At 39.3% G+C, this 20,347-nt stretch overlaps 1 long non-coding RNA gene across 1 annotated transcript; it reads left to right on the forward strand.

Moving 5' to 3' along the window:
- Positions 1–698: 698 nt before the first annotated feature.
- LOC309864694 lies at positions 699–20,098 on the forward strand. Its single transcript, XR_014311692.1, has 4 exons — positions 699–990; positions 9,874–9,942; positions 11,865–11,933; positions 17,544–20,098. It is a non-coding gene; the product is annotated as an uncharacterized lncRNA (long non-coding RNA).
- Positions 20,099–20,347: the final 249 nt, after the last annotated feature.

Raw genomic sequence — 20,347 nt, forward strand, 5'->3', positions numbered from 1 at the left:
TAATGGGCATACATCTATAAGCATAACTTTAGGCACTATTCAAGAAAACGGACTTTTTCCTACTTTTTACTGAAGTAGCCGCCTAGATGATTCTGGGTGGGTGGTGATCACATCCCCAGTGTGGCCCATTCTTTTCATAAACTCCTCTTCTGTCCTTCCTCAGCACCTCTCAAACCAGAAGCAGAGCCATCCTTAGCTCCCCAAACTGTTCTGTGCTTGTGTTAACTCTTATTAAATATTTACTACATGCCAAGCATTGAGAGTGTGAAAGGCAAAGTAAAATAGAGTCACTTAAGTCAAGGAACATTTTTTTTTTTTTAAAGTCAAGGAACTTTAAAATGGATCCAGGAGTCCATTAAAAAGTGGGCTGTGTCTGCCTTTAGCTCAGGTCATGATCCCAGTCTCCTGGGATCGAGCCCCGTGTCTGGCTCAGTGGGGAGCCTGCTTCTTCCTCTCTCTCTGCCTGCCTCTCTGCCTACTTGTGATCTCTGTCTGTCAAATAAATAAATAAATAATCTTAAAAAAAAAAAAAAAAAAAAGTGGGCTGTGAGCACGTCTTCACCAGATGGAACCATGAACTTTTCACCCGGGCCAAACCACAAATACTCCAAGGACTCCGCTTGAACACCTGCAGGTCGCTACAGGAAGGGACTTTTGCTTAGTGATAGCCTTAGCAACCACTTATGTTTAGCTCAGATGAGTTTTGTCGCCAACCCAATCAAACTTCTTTGTAAACAATGTATAGGAGTCTCTCCTTTTTTGCTTTTGCTTGACTTTCGCTCCCTAATTGGGACACTATGACCCTGAATTGTAATTCTTTGATCCCAGATTAATGGTTATGCTTCATTATTGCCTCCCAACAATTTTAGGTGGACTGAGAACACAATGCAATTTAATTGGCACAGGATCCGCTCGAATGGGTACGATTTGTATTCCTGCTTTACAAAGACAAAGGCTGAAGCTCCTACCTTCTGCTTAAACAATTGGCTGGTAAGTGGTGACTCAGGCTCAGAACCCTGTTCCTTCAGGCTGCACTGAAACACTTCTTCTACCCAGTTCCTTCCACCTGGGATGGGTCCCTAAGTGCCTACATTTAATCAAAAGTGTCAAAGGATAATCCCAAGTAGGAAGTGAGTTAGCGGGGATCGGAATCTCTGGCCACTGGAAACGAAAAGGAGCAGGAAACAATAGTGGGCGTTAGGTGTGATATTTCTTATTCTGGCTTGTTCACCCCCAGCCGTGCAACAGCCTCAGACTGGAAGAAGAGGTCAAGACTGGCCACATAAGCACAGAGAGGAGAATCTAATGCTTTATTGCTCTTTTTCTATTTCTACCTTTTCAGACTTGTGGGCCTTGGAAATCCATCAGAAAAGCCTGAGAACAGCCTTAGAACTGTTGGCAACACCCCTAGGAGTTGTTAGCCAAAAGCTTCAACCTCCCCTCCTCATCACTGAGAGAGAGAGAGAGAGAGAGACAGGGACGAGAGAGACCTGTCTATTGGGAGTAGTTCAAAGATATTCTTTCCACCAAGAGAATTAGTTTGACAAAAAGGAGCCATTGTGGTTTAGAGAGCTCACCATTGATTACTAGGTCAAGATAAGGATTATTCTCTCCTTTTTCCCTCGGAGACCTTAGATAGTAAAGTACTTTTGACCTTGGGCAATAGAGATTTCTCTGTCCCCATTGAGACTAATGTGGGGAGGAGGGAAGAAGTCAACATCCATTGTACCACTTCTCTGTGCTCCTGTGTACACCGTCAGCCTTCACTCAACCCACAGTCCTGTGGCCCTCACCAGCAGAATCAGGACAAAAACATAACATTCCTAAGACCAGCAAATGGCCGTAAAGGGGTCAGAACACGCCACCCTGAGCTATGCTGCTTTGGCATATGGACTGAGCTGAAGGCACTTGACACACAGGAGGGGCAGGAAGCTCCCCCCCTCCCCCTTTCTACCTGAAAGCATATCATAAAATTTGCCATGAGAAGGATGTCTTCCCTGCATTAGGAAGAGAACATTCTTATCACCAGCGATGAATGTACAAGCCAACTGACTAAAATAATTCTTATCTTCCATTAGTTTCTTCCATATATTTTCTCATCACTGCCTCACAGTTTACTGCCCTGAGCCCAAACTCCTTTGTCTTCTCACATCCCCACAATTTATCATTCATTGTTTAAAAAAATAATCTAAGCTTCGGGACCTAATGGTTTCTTTTGGACACCATTTTCATTTTTAAAGACTCACGTGTACAGATAAAAATATTAAGTAAGATTTGTATGCTGTTCTCCTGTTGGTCTATCTTCTGTCAGCTTATTTCTTAGACCCTGCCACAGAACGCAGGAAGGTGGCAGAAAGTTTCCCGTTCCTGAGAGCCCTCTTGGAAAGCATGGAAACTCGTTTTTCCAAATAACTTGATGACAAAACTCGGCAAACTGGTGAAATGCCTCTTCAAAATACTTTTCTTCCTTTTTTGTTCTCAAACATGCTATTCACAATCACTGAACAAAGTCTAGAAAATACAAACAAAAAGAAAATGAGTAAATCAAAACAACTCAAATACCACTGTGCAGAGGTAATTACCATTAATACTTCAGTGCAGATTCTCCCAAGCTTCTTCTGTTTGAGTTAAAACATACACTCCCTCATATACACATCATTCGTACATTTTTGAGTACTTGCCCACCGTTATCTCCAAATCAATCACCAGAGCTGAACCAGCATGTTTGTTAAGGTTTCCAAGACACTGTCCTCCAGAAAGATGGTATCCAGCAACATTTTCTGGAACCCACTGTTCCCCTAAAGCCCTTAGCACACCAAATCACCAGGCTCCAAGGATAATGCCAGAAGAGGGAAGAGAGAGTTTTACTCTTCAGCCAGGAGGCCCCTCCCCTGGGGCTCTTAGACTTCACTAAGATAATGTAAATGATTGTCGTTCTGTTGCCCCATCCCAAACATGTAAAATGAGACAGCAGCCGAGTCAAATTGTTATCCCAGAACATTGAAGAGTCCCAGGGCCTTTGGAGAGGGCGTTGTGATGATGTGCAACGTTGTCAAGAAAACAGAGCAAAAGCCAGCCTTGGGTGTAAGGGGCTCCTCTGCAGCAGCTGGTAAAAGCTGCTGTGTCAGAGGAGCAGAACTTACTTATTAATCCAATATTACATAGCACCAGCCACTCTAAGTGCTTCATCCTGTATGAAGGCAAATAGCACCTTTAGCCTCATTTTTTACATGGAGGTTAAGTAACTTCTTGGGATTAGTTCTAGAGTATGTGTGTCTAACCACAGAGCAATGTTGTCCATCAGGGAATGTCCTTGATCAAACGAAGAGCTTCCCCATCCTCTCCCACATGTACAGCATAGTAAATGCTCGTTTTTTCCAATCAAGCAGAAAGCACCATTTAATTGGTATTGGAAAAGTAAAAACAATGAAAATGGAAATTTGTGCACAAAAAGCTACATAATACCTAAAATAACTAGAGTGATTTTATTAGATCATCTTTTTTTTTTAAGATTTTATTTATTTATTTGACAGAGAGAAAGATCTCAAGTAGACAGAGAGGCAGGCAGAGAGAGGGGGAGAGAGAGGGGGAAGCAGATTCCCTGATGAGCAGAGACCCTGATGCGAGGCTCGATCCCAGGACCCTGAGATCATGACCTGAACCAAAGGCAGAGGCTTAACCCACGGAGCCACCCAGGTGCCCCTAGAATGATTTTAGATAGTAACATGCTCCCTGCCCCTGATTTAGCCCTGGTTTCATCTGTCATTCATTAATTTTAACTTCTTCTTTTCTGGGGCAGAGTCCATTTTTTTCCTTAATAAATCAAAATTGGACTATTTAAGGCTGTATTTTTCCAAAACCCTGTGACATATCTCATCTTATTGATGAGAAGGTATCCAGGCTTAGAAAGGCTAAGGGATTTATTTGTGGTAACGGAGGCAGATCATGAACACACCTTCCAACTATTTCCCCACTCCACCCTGCATCCTGCCCTCTGTAATCCTGTAACGGGTTTTGAAACCAAGCGAAAATGTGAAGACGTGTGCGATATGTTAACAGACATAGGTAGTTAGATAGACAAATAAATATCTAGACACACGCACAACCATAATATTTCATGTATCTTGAATTCAACCATCTGGTGAATTCACCTCCTAGAACTCAAAATCACCTAATCATTTTACCTGTGCATGCACGGATGGATGGATAGAGTATGTACGGGTTTGCTCACTTCTGGTCCTCTTCCCCCTGCATACCTCACAGAATGGGTTTTTTTTTTCTTTTCTTTCTTTCTTTTTTTTTTTTTTAAAATATTAGTAAGTATACTCTTTAATCCCCATCCCCTATTTCATCTATCACCATACTCACCTTTCTTCTCATAACCATCAGTTTACTCTCTATATTTAAAAGTCTATTTTTTGGTTTGTCTTTCTCTTTTTTCCCCTTTGCTTGTTTCATTTCTTAAATTCCACATAAGAGTGAGATCATATGGTGTTTGTCTTTCTCTGACTTATTTTTCCTAGCATTATACTCTCTTGCTCTATCCGTGTTATTGCAAATGGCAAGATATTATTTTTTATGGCTGAATAATATCTATATACCTATATATCTATATCTATATGTATATCTGTATCTATCTATATCTATATATCCATAGTTTGGCTATTGTAAATAATACGACAATAAACAGAGAGGTGCATGTATCCCTCTGAATTAATGTATTTATATTTTGGGGTAAATAAGCAGTAGGGCAATTACTAGATCATAAGGTAGTTCTATTTTTGATTTTTTGAGGAACCCCCATGCTCTTTGTCACAATGACTGTCCTGGTTTGCATTCCTGGTGACAGCACATGAGCGTTCCTTTTTCTCCACATCCTCATCAACACTTATTGTTTCTTGTGTTTTTTATCTTAGCCCTTTTGACAGGTATGGGTGACCACAGAACTGATTCTTAAATTCCACAAGTCAAGCCCTCCGGCTCTTTTCTCTCTGCAGTTGACAGAGAAAACTAAGGCCATCTTTCACTTAGGCATTCATTTGCTCACTCATATGTGTGAAACTGCCCTGGGACCTTCTACGCAACTTATAAAAACACCCTCGGTCTCTTCCAACATAAACAAACACACAAACACACACACACCCAGGCATGCCTGCCTACACATGCACACTCACGTGTGTACCCATGAACACACTATGTCCTGCAGTCTTGAATTCCCTCTGGTTTCGAGAGTTTATCGATAAGATGTCAAATTCTCCTTTCATTCATTAAATATTCTATTACTTCAAGCAAACTACAAGTCCCTATATACTACTTACCTAGGTTTGACAAATCTTAACATTTTAACATCAAATCTTAACATTGAACCTTATTTTTCTCTTTTACTGAAGGAATACAGCATTATCAATACTACGGGGCTCACCCACGCTTCTCCTTGACCCCTTCTCTTTCTCTTCCTCATTGAAGGCAACCACTAACATGACTATATCCTATCGAGGGTGCGCATTTTATTATTGATACATGCATTAATTAACACTATTTAATCTTTTGTATTCTTAAAATTTCCTTTAAAGGCAATGCTGTAGAACCATTCTGCTTTGGAAATGTATCCGCAGTGATACATGTATTCATAGTTGGTTGTAATTGCATTTTAGTACTGTGCTACCGTATGTACATTCGCAATTTATTCATGCTGTTGCCTCTTCATGAATATGTAAGTTATTTCTAATTTTTTCTTAATTATAAAGTATCATCTCCTGCTCCTTCATGGAAATGAAGATACTGGCCCCAAAGCTCGTAACCTCCCCCGAGACCGCTACGGACCCAGTTTACTTGCTCCCTACCCCAGTGTTGATTTATTCTTTGGTGTATGGGCCCTGGGGGTATCTCTTATTTTTTGCAAATTTAGCTACACATTTAAAGCCTGTTTGTCATATTTTATCCAGCATATTAGGTGTGACTTAGCAAGGGTGTTTTCTGGTTAGCAGTTCCTTCTCATTACCTAAAAGGGGAAAGCCACTCTTTTCTTATCTAAACTTTCCTTTTCATCAGTGTCATCACATTCTATTGCTTCTCTCTCTTTTTTCCCCTCTTCCCATTTCTTGTACTTTAGATAACAGAATTATCATAAGGTTTGTCCTGACTCTTCTCACTCTAATGTGATCATTTTCACAAACCTAACTGACCCCTGTGTACTGATGACTCACAAATCAGGGACCCAGAATTCTCCAACCAGAATCTCCCTGACTTTCAGATCTGTATGTCCAATTACTTCCTGTTTATTTTCACCCGAAGGGGCCACTGGCATATTAAATTCAGTACTTCCAAAACTTAACTCCTTCCTCTCCCCAAATCGTCTCTGTTTTTTATCTCTAAGAGACAGACAATGTCATCCACCCGAGCCATAAAACTTAGTCACTCTCAACTCCTCCCTTTACCTCAAATCTTGGTTTCCTACATCCCACCAGAATCATTAACCACCAAATCCACTCACGTCTACCTCCTTTCTCCTCTACTCCGCCCTCCACTTTTTCTTTCTTTCTTTTTTTTTTTCTTTTTCTTTTTTTTTTTTTTTTTTGCCTTTTTGGGCCTTTGTCATCTCTCTTTGAGCACTCATAAGAGCCATTTATTCCTGCCCTTGTGTTTTCCAGCTAGGGTTGTCAAATTTAGCAAATAAAAATACAGAATGGCCAGTTAAATTCGAATTTCAGGTGAACAACAAATACTATTTTGGTGTAAATATTTCCAAAATATGGATGGGAACCAGAATTTATCTGGTAGTCCAACAAACACATCTTTAACATTGCTGTCAAAGTGAGCAAAAACTTTTACCATGGTATTTCTGGCCTGATGTCATCACCGTTTCCTTGTTGTCCACAGACCATCTTTGGACAAATCTTGACCTGGCACACAAAACCTTCCATGACTGGGCTACTCTATAAGTCTCCAATTTTCCTTACATCTCTCCCTCATAGACTGTGTTCCAGGCACGCTAGGTCTTCTCCTGAAATACATGGAGCTCTTTTCTGTCTTGGAACATACAGGCTCATCTACCTGAATCACTGTTTCCCAGTCTCTCATTTTTCAGAACTTAGCTAACTGTTACTTTTTCAGATAGCAGTGCCTGGTTACTCTTTATCTCATTCTTCCCCCTCCTCTTCTTCCTCTTCTTCTTCTCCCTCTTCACCTCCTCCTCCACTTCCTCCTCCTTCTTTTTAAGATTTTATATTTATTTATTTGTCAGAGAGAGAAAGTGAGCACAAGCAGGGGGAGTGGCAGGCAGAGGGAGAAGCAGGCTCCCCACCAAGCAAGGAGCCCAATGTGAGACTTAACCCCAGGACCCTGGGATCCTGACCTGAGCCGAAGCCAGATGCTTAACCCTGACTGAGCCATCCAGGCATCCCTCCTCATCTCATTGTTGTTACTTTTCTTTTCTTTTCTTTTCTTTTTTTTAAGATTTTATTTATTTGTTTGACAGACAGAGATCACAAGTAGGCAGAGTGGCAGGCAAAGAGAGAGGAGGGGAAGCGGGCTCCCTGCTGAGCAGAGAGCCCAACACAAAGCTCGATCCCAGGACCCTGGGATCATGACCTGAGCCAAAGGCAGAGGCTTTAACCCACTGAGCCACCCAGGTGCCCAAAATTGTTTCTTTTCTTAATAACACTTTCACAATCTGAGAGTATCTTGTTTATTTGCTCATCAGTTTATTATCTAACTTTTCATTAGATCAAAAACTTAACTTGTTCACCACTGTACTTCCAAGGCTTAGTAGAGCTCCTAATACATGGTTGGCACCCAATTAAATATTTATAGAACAAATAAACAAATGAATAGGTGAATGAATGAATCAATGAATGAACAAGCAAGTGAAATAAATGAATGACTAGTTAAGCCCTCTAGCCATGAGTTCCTTTTGAGTCTTTGCTTATGCCCTATGCTTCATGCCCTATCTTAGTTTGGGTTGCCATAACAAAACACCCTAGAGTGAGTGGTTTAAACAATAGATATTAATATTTCCACATTCTGGAGGCTAGAAGTTGAAGATCAAGGTGTTAGCATGGCCAGTTTCTGGTGAGGACTCTTTTTATGGCTTATAGAGTGTTGTCTTCTCACTGAATCCTCTCACAGTAGAGACAGAGATAAGCAAGCTCTCTAGAATCTCTTCTTATAAAGGCACAAATCCCATCATAAACGTCCCACCCTCAAGACCTCATCTAAATCTAGTATCTTCCAAAGGCCCCAACTCCAAATACCATCTCGTGGGGTTAAGGGCTATAATATCTGATTTTGGGGAGACATGATTCTGTCCACAGCATGCCGCAAGCATAGTGCCCATTCTTCCCTTCTGTGTGCTCAAGAATCACCATCTCTATACAGAGATTCCAGGTGAAATAAATCACTCCTTCCTTTGAACCTCACCAACATCCTATGTACCTGTTGTACTTTATTGTAACTGCTTCCCTCTCTGAGACTGTAAGTTCCCTGGGAGCTGTACCAACACTTCAATGTACCGTGTCTGGCATAATGTCTGGTACTATATTCCCAAATTTCAATACAACTTAACAAATATTCATTAACTGCATAGATAATTGGATGAATGAACAGTAGCATCTAGGAAGGCAGTGTAAAATAACTCGGGTTGGATAGCCAATATTCATACTATAAAGCTCACAAAAAACCTGCTCATACAAAATATGTTTTTGGACTCTCAAAGTCTATTTATAGTTAGTTTTCATGGTATTCATTAATTTGGTTACATGATCTTCAAGTCAACTTGCATTAGTTTTCTGGGGTAGCCATAACAAAGTACCACAGAGTGGGGAGCTTTAACAATAGAAATTTATTTTCTCACAGTTTTAGAGATTAGAAATTCTAGATAAGGTGTTGGCAGGATTGGCTACTTCTGGGGGCTCTGAGGGAGGGATCTGTTTCAGACTCTCTTCTTGGCTTATACATCCTCCCTGTGTCTTCACATCCTCTTTCCTCTGTATGTTTCTATGTCCATATTTGCTCTTCTTCTAAGGACTATAGTCGTTTGGATTAAGCCTACCCTAATGACCTCATCTTAACTTGATCACACTTGCAAAGGCTCTATTTCCAAGTAGAGTCACATTCTGAAGTACTGGGGGTTAGAACTTCAACATATAAATTTGGGGAGCAACATAATTCCGCCCATAACACAATCTCTGTAACGTGAACGAGAAAAGTGGCAGGCAGTGCTGGTCTAAGCAGTCACATATCTTCAGAGAAAGAAGTGACAACCAATCACCTGAAACCAAAAGACAGAACATGGTGGACAGGGGGTAGGTAAGGAGCAGCAGTGGAAAACACATTGAAAAGTAAGCACAACCTATATTTAAACTATATTTAAAACAAATATTAAACTATTAAGCTATATTAAAACAAAAACAAACAAACAAAAACCAAAAAAAAAAAAAAAAAGAAAAGAAAGGTTGGCCGAAGGGCAGAGTTATTGCTGTTCAGGATAATAAGAGTCTGTAGGACAATATCTGGTTCTGTACAGAACTTAAAGGGGCAGGAAGAGCTGTAATATATTTTATAAAGTGGTCTTTCAAGCACAGTTACATTGTTTTAAATAGTGCTTCTTAAATGTAAACCTCCAGCCACATAAAAAGTTTCATTATTCAGCCCTCCCGTGATCCCAGTGGTTCCTAATAACTCCCAACTCCAGGTGAATCACCATAGATCATAGAGTAGAAGTGAGATAACAAAATATCAAGTAGTTCCCAAAAATGGGTTAAGATACAGGAATATGCATTCAGATGAGAAACATCATGTGTAAAAGAAGACACTTTCTATCATTTAATTCTTATGCTTGCTCTTAATTTCTCCTTTGCCACCCACCTTCTGGAGGATCCTGGAAGAATGAATCACCATGTGTGAAGGAAACTCAGGAGTATTGGTTTCTTGGAAGTCTGACAGGTGACTCATATTTCATAGATTTTGTCTTAAACAATTTCGTTTGGAAAAAAGCTTTCACATTTCCCAAATTTACAGTATGTCTGTTAAAAAATTTAAATATAAAATAAATACAGATAAAATAATACCTAGCTTGTTAAAGCTGGGAAGTATTGTATACTTTCTGTAGTATAAGATAGTCTCATTTCATTATGTTGTCTTCTACACTAATGATTTTAACCATAACTACAATCAATAATTGTATTAATTAAAGTAATGCTAATTGCTTTGGCAAGTACATGACCAAAATTATGTTTCTGTTCAAACACCGCCGCCTTGAATATTTTACTGGAGACAACTCAGCTCTGTCTTTAGTGATTCTAGCACTTCTATATTTGAAAATAAGTCAAGTATGAGGATACTTTCTATTATATTTGAATCAATAGAGAGTGAACTCTGTACATTGGATATTCCTGAATTCTTTCTTCTCTAAATTAGAAGGTTTAGTTTTGGTCGGGATTTCTCTATATTTCTGAAATCTCCTGGTAGAATTTTTCAACTTAGGCCAGTGTCTGGACTGAAGTAACAGTGGAGCTTACCAATTTAACGCATCACATGCCATAAATAGAGTGTTTTTGTAGCACTTCTATTTCTTTAAACAGCCAAATATATTCACAAAAATGAGATAGCATTGATCTCCTGGTATATAAAGAGGTTTAATGAAATACTGTACATAGAGCATTTAGCACAGTACTATCATCTGCAGGAAACAGCAAATAGTCAATGTACAGAATATGACCTTATACAAGTAGCACTTAGAAGGATATGTATCCAGATGTCAGCGTGATCTGCTCTGCTTGTTCCTATTTTGAGTGTTATTTCTTTTTCCTATCTGTATTTCTCTGTTATTAAAGCATTTACAGCTTTGTAACAAGATTAAGAAGTGATTTTTTCATTTTTAAGATAATATTTTAAATTCAGTGCAGATATTTATTTATTAATTTTTCTACATCAGAAATTCCCCCATTGATTGCTTAGTCCAAACAAACCATTTGCAAAATGGGTCTTATTTCTCCATCAAGAGTCATGTGTTTAAATTTTTGTTAGTGGCATAAAGATACAATTGTAAGTATATATGAAAGGAAATGTTTTCTGGCCTATGAAAGCAGTCATCTTTTTCCTTCATGAGGCTATATTTGGAGGAAAAGTATTAACACCAAATAACCTGATAATCATAATAGCATTTCCAATTAAGATGAGCTGAATCACTGCCTGAAAGTCGAAATAACCAGATGTGCCTGAAATTCTGTGATGGCTCCCATTCTCATCCTGTGTCTACTCTGAAACCAAACTCAGTTTTTTGCTACATCCTCAAAATAAACCCAACACTACAATGCATTCATAAGTAATACCAATTTTACTGGTGATTTCTAGGGGAAATGAGGAAAATAAATTACATCACGTATTGCCAAGAAAAGCTCAAGGGAAGTTAGTCTTCACTCTTTGTTCCCACATTCCCTTTCCTTACCTGCCAATCAAAAACTTCTGTTGTCTTAACATTCAACTCCAGCCTTTGGCTTGAATTCTTGATTATCAGAAAGAAACCCAAGCGGGTGATGAGGAACACCCTCCACAGACTATAGCCATCACCACCACAGTCAAAAAACAGATCAATAGTGTTAGTGAAGTCTCCCCCGGGGGGGTTTTATGTTCCATCCCAAGCACTTTATCAAAATATTTACCCACCAAAGCCGGTGTGTGTGTGTGTGTGTGTGTGTGTGTGTGCGTGTGTGTGTGTGTTGGAAGTAGTCGTGAAATTTTGCAGGCAAGAGAATATTGTTTCCACCAGGTAAATAAATATGGAATATTGTCATAGATCCATAAACAGAGTATGAAAGTGACAAGGATCCTTTCAGTTTTGCTCCCGGCCTGTCTTTGCCCCCCAGCTTTGGCTTCTGATGAGAATGAGCTGGCCAACCCAGAGCTCCTGGTGCTGGGATGAGGACTTTTTGAAGGTAAGTTCCCTCTGTGTTGGGAGCTTTCTGGATGCCCTTTCAGAAAGAACATAGCAGTGGCTTCTGAGGACACATGGAGCCTCCCAGGGCAAGTACTTTTTAAGAAAACTTTTTTAAAACCTAAAAAAAAACTCTATACTTTTATATAACACACTTGACTGATTAACATGAATTTTAATTTGACATTTACCCAGCAAACTTCTACTCCGATAGTCATGTGTCCTGTTAGAATACAAAGCTATCTATAACATAAGAGTAAGAAATCTTACCTTGATAACTGTCATGAATCCAAATTCAAGCCTTTTTCCAACTATTGACGCCATCACTCAGCAGCCATTTACTAATTGCCTAGTTACTGTTTCCAAGTATGTGGGCTTTGGCTTGTAAAGTCACAGTAGGAAAAGAGGAAAACTCAGCCTACAAAGTTTCCATCAAATAAGTCTAAACTCCAGACATGTCTTGAGTCACTCTGACTCTACTTGGTTATTGAAATTATATGGAAACTTTTTCTACCCATTGGCACCACTAAAACCTCCAGACAACTGGTTTCTAGCCTTATGGTACACTGTGCTGTTTTTCCCTAATTGCTTTTTGAAATGTAAGAGAGTCTAATTCTTTCACTTTCTTCCTTGCTGTTTTAAGGTTTCCAAACTTACGCTTGCATATTATCTAAGCTATTCTTATTTTGAAGTAAAGATGACTATAATTTTAGGTTTTAATGTTTCTCTTCTTCATTTGGTGTTGCTTCTCAAAATCAAAGTCACCTGCCATTCTAAGGTGGCCACATTTCATGGTTGTCTCAGACATCCCTGATGAGCACAGCTTTCCCGCAGTCATCTGGGAATGGAAGTGCATTTTCCCTGCCTGGCCCCAGGCTCTCCTTTGATGGATCCTTCCCCATTATCAGCATCTTGCCCTCCAAGTTTTACCTAGAGATCTCAGGCAACAATCATCTCTAGAGATCCCCCCCAAAATACAATTCAAAATAAAGCCCATAGATTTAGGATGAATTTAACAAATCTTTGGTAGGAACAGTTCAGATTTTAAAAGGAAAACACTTCGGGGCATACTTTTCAGAGGGGGACATCATACTAGAAGAGAACAGTACTCTAAATTCTCTGAATTTCACTTGCTACACCTGTACCTACTCTCAGGAGTGTGAAGAGAAGTGAGATGGTGTAAGTAGAAATAAGTAGTATTGTGTAAATTCATGTAAAAAGTTGTGAGATCTATATGGCCGATAGACTAGTTAACAGTATTACACAATGACATTTCCTGATTTTGATATTTTACTACAGTCATGTGAGATGTTATCACTGGGGAAAGCTGAGTGAAGGATATACTGGACTCATTGTTCTAATTTTTCAACTTCCTGTGAATCTCTAATTATTTCAAAAACACTTTGAAAAAGGGTGATAAATTTAAAGTCTTCCTAGAAAGGAGCTAGGCGCTAAAGTAATAATACTAAAATTATACCTTACCTGCCTCATTTTCAGTTATCTTTTATGTCCCGAAGTGCAATGCGTATGATTTTAAAGTAACTAATAACTGGGAAACCTCGGTGGCTCAGAGGGTTGAGCGAGCTTGACTCTTGGTTTTGGCTTAGGGCGTGATATCATGGGTCCTGAGATGGATTCCCAGGGCCCGCTCTGTGCTCAGCGGGGAATCTGCTTGAAGATTTGCTCCCTCTGCCCCTCCTCCAACTTGTACACGGGGGCTCTCTGTCTCTCTCTATCAAATCAACCAATCCATCTTTAAAGTAACCAATAACTACTCCCTCGATACAATTCATTCAACAAGAAGCATCTTCAATCCTAAAAAAAAATTTTTTGAAAACCATTAATGTGGTTTTTCTCTTTTGCCTGTTTTGAGCACAAGTATTCATCCTGACTTGCCCAAAGATGGAAGAGAGTAAAGTGAGGGAAATCAATGATGTTTTTTTCATTCATTCACAAATATCAAATGAAACACTGAGGTTCTGATGTTCAAAAATAGGACTTTTCCCAGAGACCAGGGTCTTTCACCACAGATTATTATTTGGGGAAATGAGCACCTACATTCCTTGATCTCCCCTTCAACACACTCAGGAACTGACCTGACTGCCAAGACACAGAGTTTTCAGTGCAGGGGATCCAAAAGAAGGAGGGAAGTTTGCTCTTTATTGATCTCATCAGACTGTGGAAAGAAGGAGAAAACAGAAAGTGGTGACAGTCAGATGTACATAACAGTTTTTACATCGCTGGTCTACTGTCTACAGGGCAGGTGACCAGGTACTGTGGCCCCAGGGAGGAAGCTGCCCACATAAGGCAACAGGGTACAGTCACCGAGACAGGGAGGAAAGGAAGTTCCTGAAGCTCATTTTCCTGAGCCGCTCAGTTTCCCTGTGGCATGGATCCTGGTTTAGAGTCAGCTTGTGTGGGAAAGAAAATCCCACATTAGGGGGTGGGATTGGATTTCCAGGCCAACTAGATGGAGAAGATGTGGTAAGAGACTCAGAGGCTGAAGTGTCTAAGCCAAATGGAAGGACCTCGAGCTCAGCACTGCTAGAGTTCAACACTGGGGACCAGTAGGGCAATTCCACGGCAAGGCAGAGAGGAAGGTACGTCTCAGCGCAGAAGATGTCAGCCAGAGCACACTCAAGGACGATGGGAAGCCAGGGTTCTCCCCCCCATAAGACCACAAGGCCACCAAGTCCACCTTTCTTTTGTTTAAACCTGGACATCATCCAAGAGAGGAAAAGAGAATGAAATATTTTCATCCTAGAGTATCCCAACACCACCCCAAAAGATTGTTTTTACATTATAAGGTCACACAAAGCTTTAAACAGGATGAGGCTTGGGTTCAAGTTTTTTCCCTGTCAGTCAGCAGATGGTGACTTCTCTGCACAATGAATTAGAGCATAGTGAGTTATGAGTTAGATATTTTTTAGTTTGCTATATGCCTTGTCAACAACAGGCACTCTGCAGGGTATCTGGGAAGCTAAAGAAAAGAAGGAAGACTAAAGCTGAGCAGAATTTGTTCTCACTGGGATTTAACTATAGGGAGGACAAATCACATTATTGCATCTTTATGTGTAAGGTTTCTCTTAAGCATAGCTTAGTACAGCCAAAGTGGTTAACGCTTTCCTAACAAGTATAAATGGGGACTGACAGTTTTGCTTAGCATGTAACAAGCCCCTTAATCAGACAGCCTGATCCTGTATCAGTTGCTGGTACAAAGATGCACGAGATAAGATTTCTACTCACAACTTGCTCACAAGCATATAAGTAAATAATTGTGATATCATGAATGCTGGGGCTCAAGTTACTTTTAGGAGCAATGATGCCAACAGAAGTTCGGAAGAGAACAAAGATCCATCAGCCAGCCTTTCACCCAGACTCCAGTCAGTCATGTTATTGAATAACTAATATGTCTTGTAATAGCACCCTCCATAATGGTTCAAAGAATTACATTTTAAAATGTGCTGAGTTGTATATTTAAAAAAAAAAAATGTGTCATTTTCCTGCAAGCTAATATTTAAGACTGGACTAAGTTCTTTCACATGGGGGTCTATAGTCCCAGGGTAATTTTCAGAACAAGTAACAGAGTATAGTAACGGCAGTTTTCTCTTTTCTAAGCATGTTTCATGTGTTAGCTCACTTCATCTTTACAGCAGGTATTAAACTGTCCAGTTTTAGCAACAAAAATGAACTGCACAGAGTTCGGGCCGTATGCTACAGGGGCCCCGCCTTTTAACTGGCGAGCTGTTCTTCCCGTTCCCTGTCCTTTCTCCAAAGCACTTGGCAGGCCCTCCCGTGTACGACTTGTTTTACAAATTGGCTCCATTGCTCCACATTTACTAAGGATATTCTTCAGAACGCTAGCACTTTACGCACAGGTTGATGGCCACCTTTTGTTTTAGTTACAAAGTTTTGTTTCTGTTGTTGTTGTTGTTGTTTTCTCTTTTACTGAAAAAAAAAAATCCTTGGAGCCTTTGATCTATTAATGAGCACGTATAGACTTCCAAAGGACATGATCGTGTTTAATGCTTCCCAAACATACAGACCATCTGGTAATAGATTAAACCTTTAAATCAGGTTTCTCCAGAGATATAGAATTAATAAGATACACATACCAATACACACACACGAATACACACACACATATGTACCCACACATTATATATTATATATATATAATAAGATTTATTTTAAGAAACTGGCTCACACGGGGCACCTGGGTGGCTGAGCCGGTTAAGTGTCTGACTCTTGATTTCAGCTTAGGTCATAATTTGGGGTCATGAGATTGAGCCCTGGATTGGCCTTGCTACCGGGTGGGGAGCCTACTTAAGATTCTCTCTCTCCCTCCCCCTCTGCCCCCAGTCCCTTTCCTCTTCCCTTTCCTCCCCTCCCCAAGCTCTCTCTTTGTCTAAAAAAAAAAAAAAAAGAAAAGAAAAAGAAAAAGAAAAACTGGCTCATGCAGTTAAGGAAGCTAGAGAATCCAAAATCTTCAGAGTGTTTCTGGAAACCCAGGGAGGAGCAAGTTTGCAAAGAACTAATGTTGTAGATGAAGTCTGAAGACAGTCTTTTGGAGAATTCCCTCTTGCTTGGAGAAGTTTCTGTTTCTGTCAAGCCTTCAACTGATTGGGTGAGGCCCACCCACATTACAGAGGGCAATGTGCTTTTCTCAAAGTCCACCTACGTAATGCAAATTTTATCCAAAAACACCTACACAGAAACATCCAGAATAGATCCAGCCATGTTAACACATACAGTGAGACATCATACCTGAGTAGGATTCCACAGATGTTACCTTAGAAAACCCTGCCTCAGCTAGATTATCAGCTAGAAGGCAAGACCTGGGTTTTGAGATTCTTGTATCCTTCAATATCATGATTAATTAATAGTAATAGATTTTAATTATGGTAAAAATGGAATAAGCAGTGAACTTGGAGCAAAAACAAAAACAAAACAAAACAAAAAACATGGAGTCCAATCCTGGATTAGCATTCTAGTAAATTTGAGGTCTTGAGTAAGTAATTTCAACTCCATTCTTACCAGGTTTGTTATATGTGAATGGGGAACAATCACAACTGTGTCAAAAGATTGTGGAATCAAATAGCAAGACAGGTGAAAGTGTGTGGTGCTTTTTATGAATTAGAAAGTGCTTCACGAAGCAAACAATTATAGCTCAGGACAAAAGACTATATCAAAATATGGCAATGCCAAAGCACATCTCTGAAAATCAAAACATTCCATCTTATTTCAGTGTCACCAAAGCAGGGAAGGGGTTAAACGATGTGAAATTGTCAATGTTTAGCAGTTTTTTAAATTGAACGGCAATTTCTTAAGGCTCATCCTGATACCATAATAGGAATAGAGTATAAAATGCAGAGTTATGCTTGGGGTGATTGCTAACAGACTTGTTATTGCAAACTAGAACTTGATACACCCTATTCATTATTGTCTCTGCCTATAAGGAGATTTTACCCTGGAACAATGTGACTTAGAGTACCTGTTAAACACAACAAAAAGAAAAAAAAAACTCGATCACTTTTTTTAGTTGGTTGCAACTTTAAAAATAATTTCCTTTATCTTCTTTCTTTCTTTTTTTTTTTTTTTTTTTGGTAAGGTGGATCCCAGGAAATGGTGAAGAGAGGTTGTGGAGGACAAGAAAGTTTTACTAACAGCCACACTGGATTCCTACAGCTCCTCGAGCACACCAGTCATGTGCCTTTGTAACTTCCCCCATGAATCTGCCTGGTTAACACCTTATCTCATTCAAGTCTGATTATATCTCAGCTTCTCAAGGAAGGGTACCCTGACCACCCTATTTTATGTTTCTAGCAACCTGCCACCACAACCTATTTTCCTGATGCTTTTTCCTCTGATTTACTTTTTCTGTTTTTTCTTTTCTAGCACATATCACTTTTTCACACATACAGTTTAATTTTCTTATCTGTTGTATCTATTATTTCTTGTCTTCTTTGCTAGAATATAAGTTTCTCAAGGCCAAGGGTCTTTGTCAAGTTTGTTCATTGATTATATAAAGCCCCGGGAACAGTGCCTGGAACATAGGAACTCAATAAATGTTGGTTGAATTAATAGATTTAATGAGAAGATCTTGAATAGGAAAAGGTAGTTGGTTCCAGATTCAAAAGAACAGTCAAGAGAGGAAGGTATTTAGTATCAAAGTAATCCATTAAAATTTGATTTTAAATTTCTTTTTTTTAATTTTGAAAAAATTTGCTTAACTGCCATAAGAGGCGGAGTTTGGAATCTGAGGGGATTCTTGATGAAATCTCTGTAGCTTATTTTCTGAGATGAGATCCACAGAAATCTGGCAGAAACTCATGAAACTACCGCCAAGGCCAGTTGATCTGAGCCACTGTGGTCAATCCATTTCCGTTTTTTGTTTTTTGTTTCTTTTCCTTTCCAATATCCCAGAGCAACAGGATAAACTATGCCATTGGGTCTTCTTCTCTCCCCTTAAATTCCTTATGTGGCCATAACTTATAAAAGTATTCTTGGACTTACCCAATGGATAGGGATTGTAATAAAAGCAGGCCAAATTTAAAGATCAGGGCAACCACTAACCATGATGGGGGATGCTATTCATGTGACTAACTCCTTCTGGCAGGAAATAGAGGAGTCAAACCTGCAAATCCCAGCGCAAAGAACAACCTGACACAATCCACAGATCTGAGTCACTGAGGCTATGCCTAAACCCAAGTGAAGCAGAAGCAATTGCTTGGTTAGTTCAAAATGAATGCTTTTTATTTCCTTAGGAGACTAACAAACCTCCTAAGCACCACATTAAATAGACAAGACACTTGTAATCATTAGGCAAATGTTCTTAGTTTCGAGAAACGGAAGAACTTTTTTATATCTTTGCTCATCCCTTGGAGACATAGAACATTATTCTTTAATTGAGTATGCCTTAAAAGAGGGATTAAATAGCCTCTCCAGGTGTCTTCTAGATCCACACATCTTTAATTTGTCCATGGACAAACATAATATTGTAGGAGAATTGAAGGAGCGTAGCTCTAAGTCTTGGTCCTCCCTTATTAGTCATCATCCAGCTGCCTTTATACTGTGGATCTGGGAGGCACAGTTGTACGAATTCACTGTCACTGGAAGACTGAGGTTTGTTCCTGTCTGGAAGTTTGTTCAAGCGTGAGTCCACTGATTGAGGCAGTGATTGTGGTCTGCCAAGGGTGCTGTGTAAAAAGGAAGTCGTTTCTTCCAACAGTCTTGTTTGTGTTTTCCAAACTGTTTCAGTTTATGTTCTGTTTCCATTCCCATGCTCAGCCCTCCCAAAGTAAACAGATGACAAGTTGTGGTGGTGGGATAGTGGTGAGGCAGGGGTGGGGATGGAGGTGGAGGAAGGAAGAGATGTCCCCAGGGCAAGAGGATTTTCAAAGAACCCAAATGTAATTTGGAAATAAACTCAAGTGCCAAAAACCAGATGGGATTTATAGCCTTGAGATCAACCCAATCTGCAGGCACAAATACAGACTCCTAGAAATTCCATTTACTTATTCTAAAATGACCAAACACTCCAAGACATTCTTATACCAAACTCCAGCTAAACTGGTGGCTGAAGATCAATCTTGGACATAGCAGTAGGTATACTTCTTTCTTCCATTCATCCCACCCATCCACTTCTGCTGGTCCAGAAAACTCATTTCTTTCTCAGACTTTCTAGAAGAATAGACCATGAACTCCCTTAATTCCAACCATGGCACCACAAATTCTGAAAGTTTAAAAAAAAAAAAAAGGAAAGAATAGGGAAAAAAAAAAAAAAAAGAAACAAATGCATTGAGAAAATAAACTTCCAGAATTTTAACTCATTCTGAAAAATAAGCCAACTTTTAGAATTTTCTTTCTTTCCAAGTCTACTCCCAAGACCTTAGCTGACCTCACGTGGATTAGAAAGTTCTCTTTCTGCAAATGAAACTAATTGTAAACCTTGATTCAGTAGCACTGGAACTGACAAAAATCTCCCTTTAACGTACCTGTCTACCAAAATACATACAACTAAAAATAGCAGTAACATGTGGTTCCTCTGTTTAAAGGCAAATAATTCTATTGTATTATTATAACTCACATAGAAAGCACTTGTCAAAAATTAGTTGATCATGTATTTCTACGTTAGCAGAATAAAAAGAAAAGACAATTACATAATGTGAGATGACATAGTTCTTTTGTCTAAAAGTAAAAAAATAACTATATAGTTATAGTTATACAATTTATATAGTGTTACAATGAGCAAGTATTACTTTCATGATTCAGAAAGCATAATTATTTCCATTTTGGTGGGGGAGAACTATATCTCATTAAATGTGGATTTTGAATATACCAATTTAGAAATCAAAGTTGTGTCAATATAGTACATTTGGTTTTAGAAAATAAAACTACCAAATATATATATGT

This window comes from Mustela nivalis (assembly GCF_964662115.1).
Source record: "Mustela nivalis genome assembly, chromosome: 5".
In the NCBI taxonomy this organism is placed as follows: Eukaryota; Metazoa; Chordata; class Mammalia; order Carnivora; family Mustelidae; genus Mustela; species Mustela nivalis.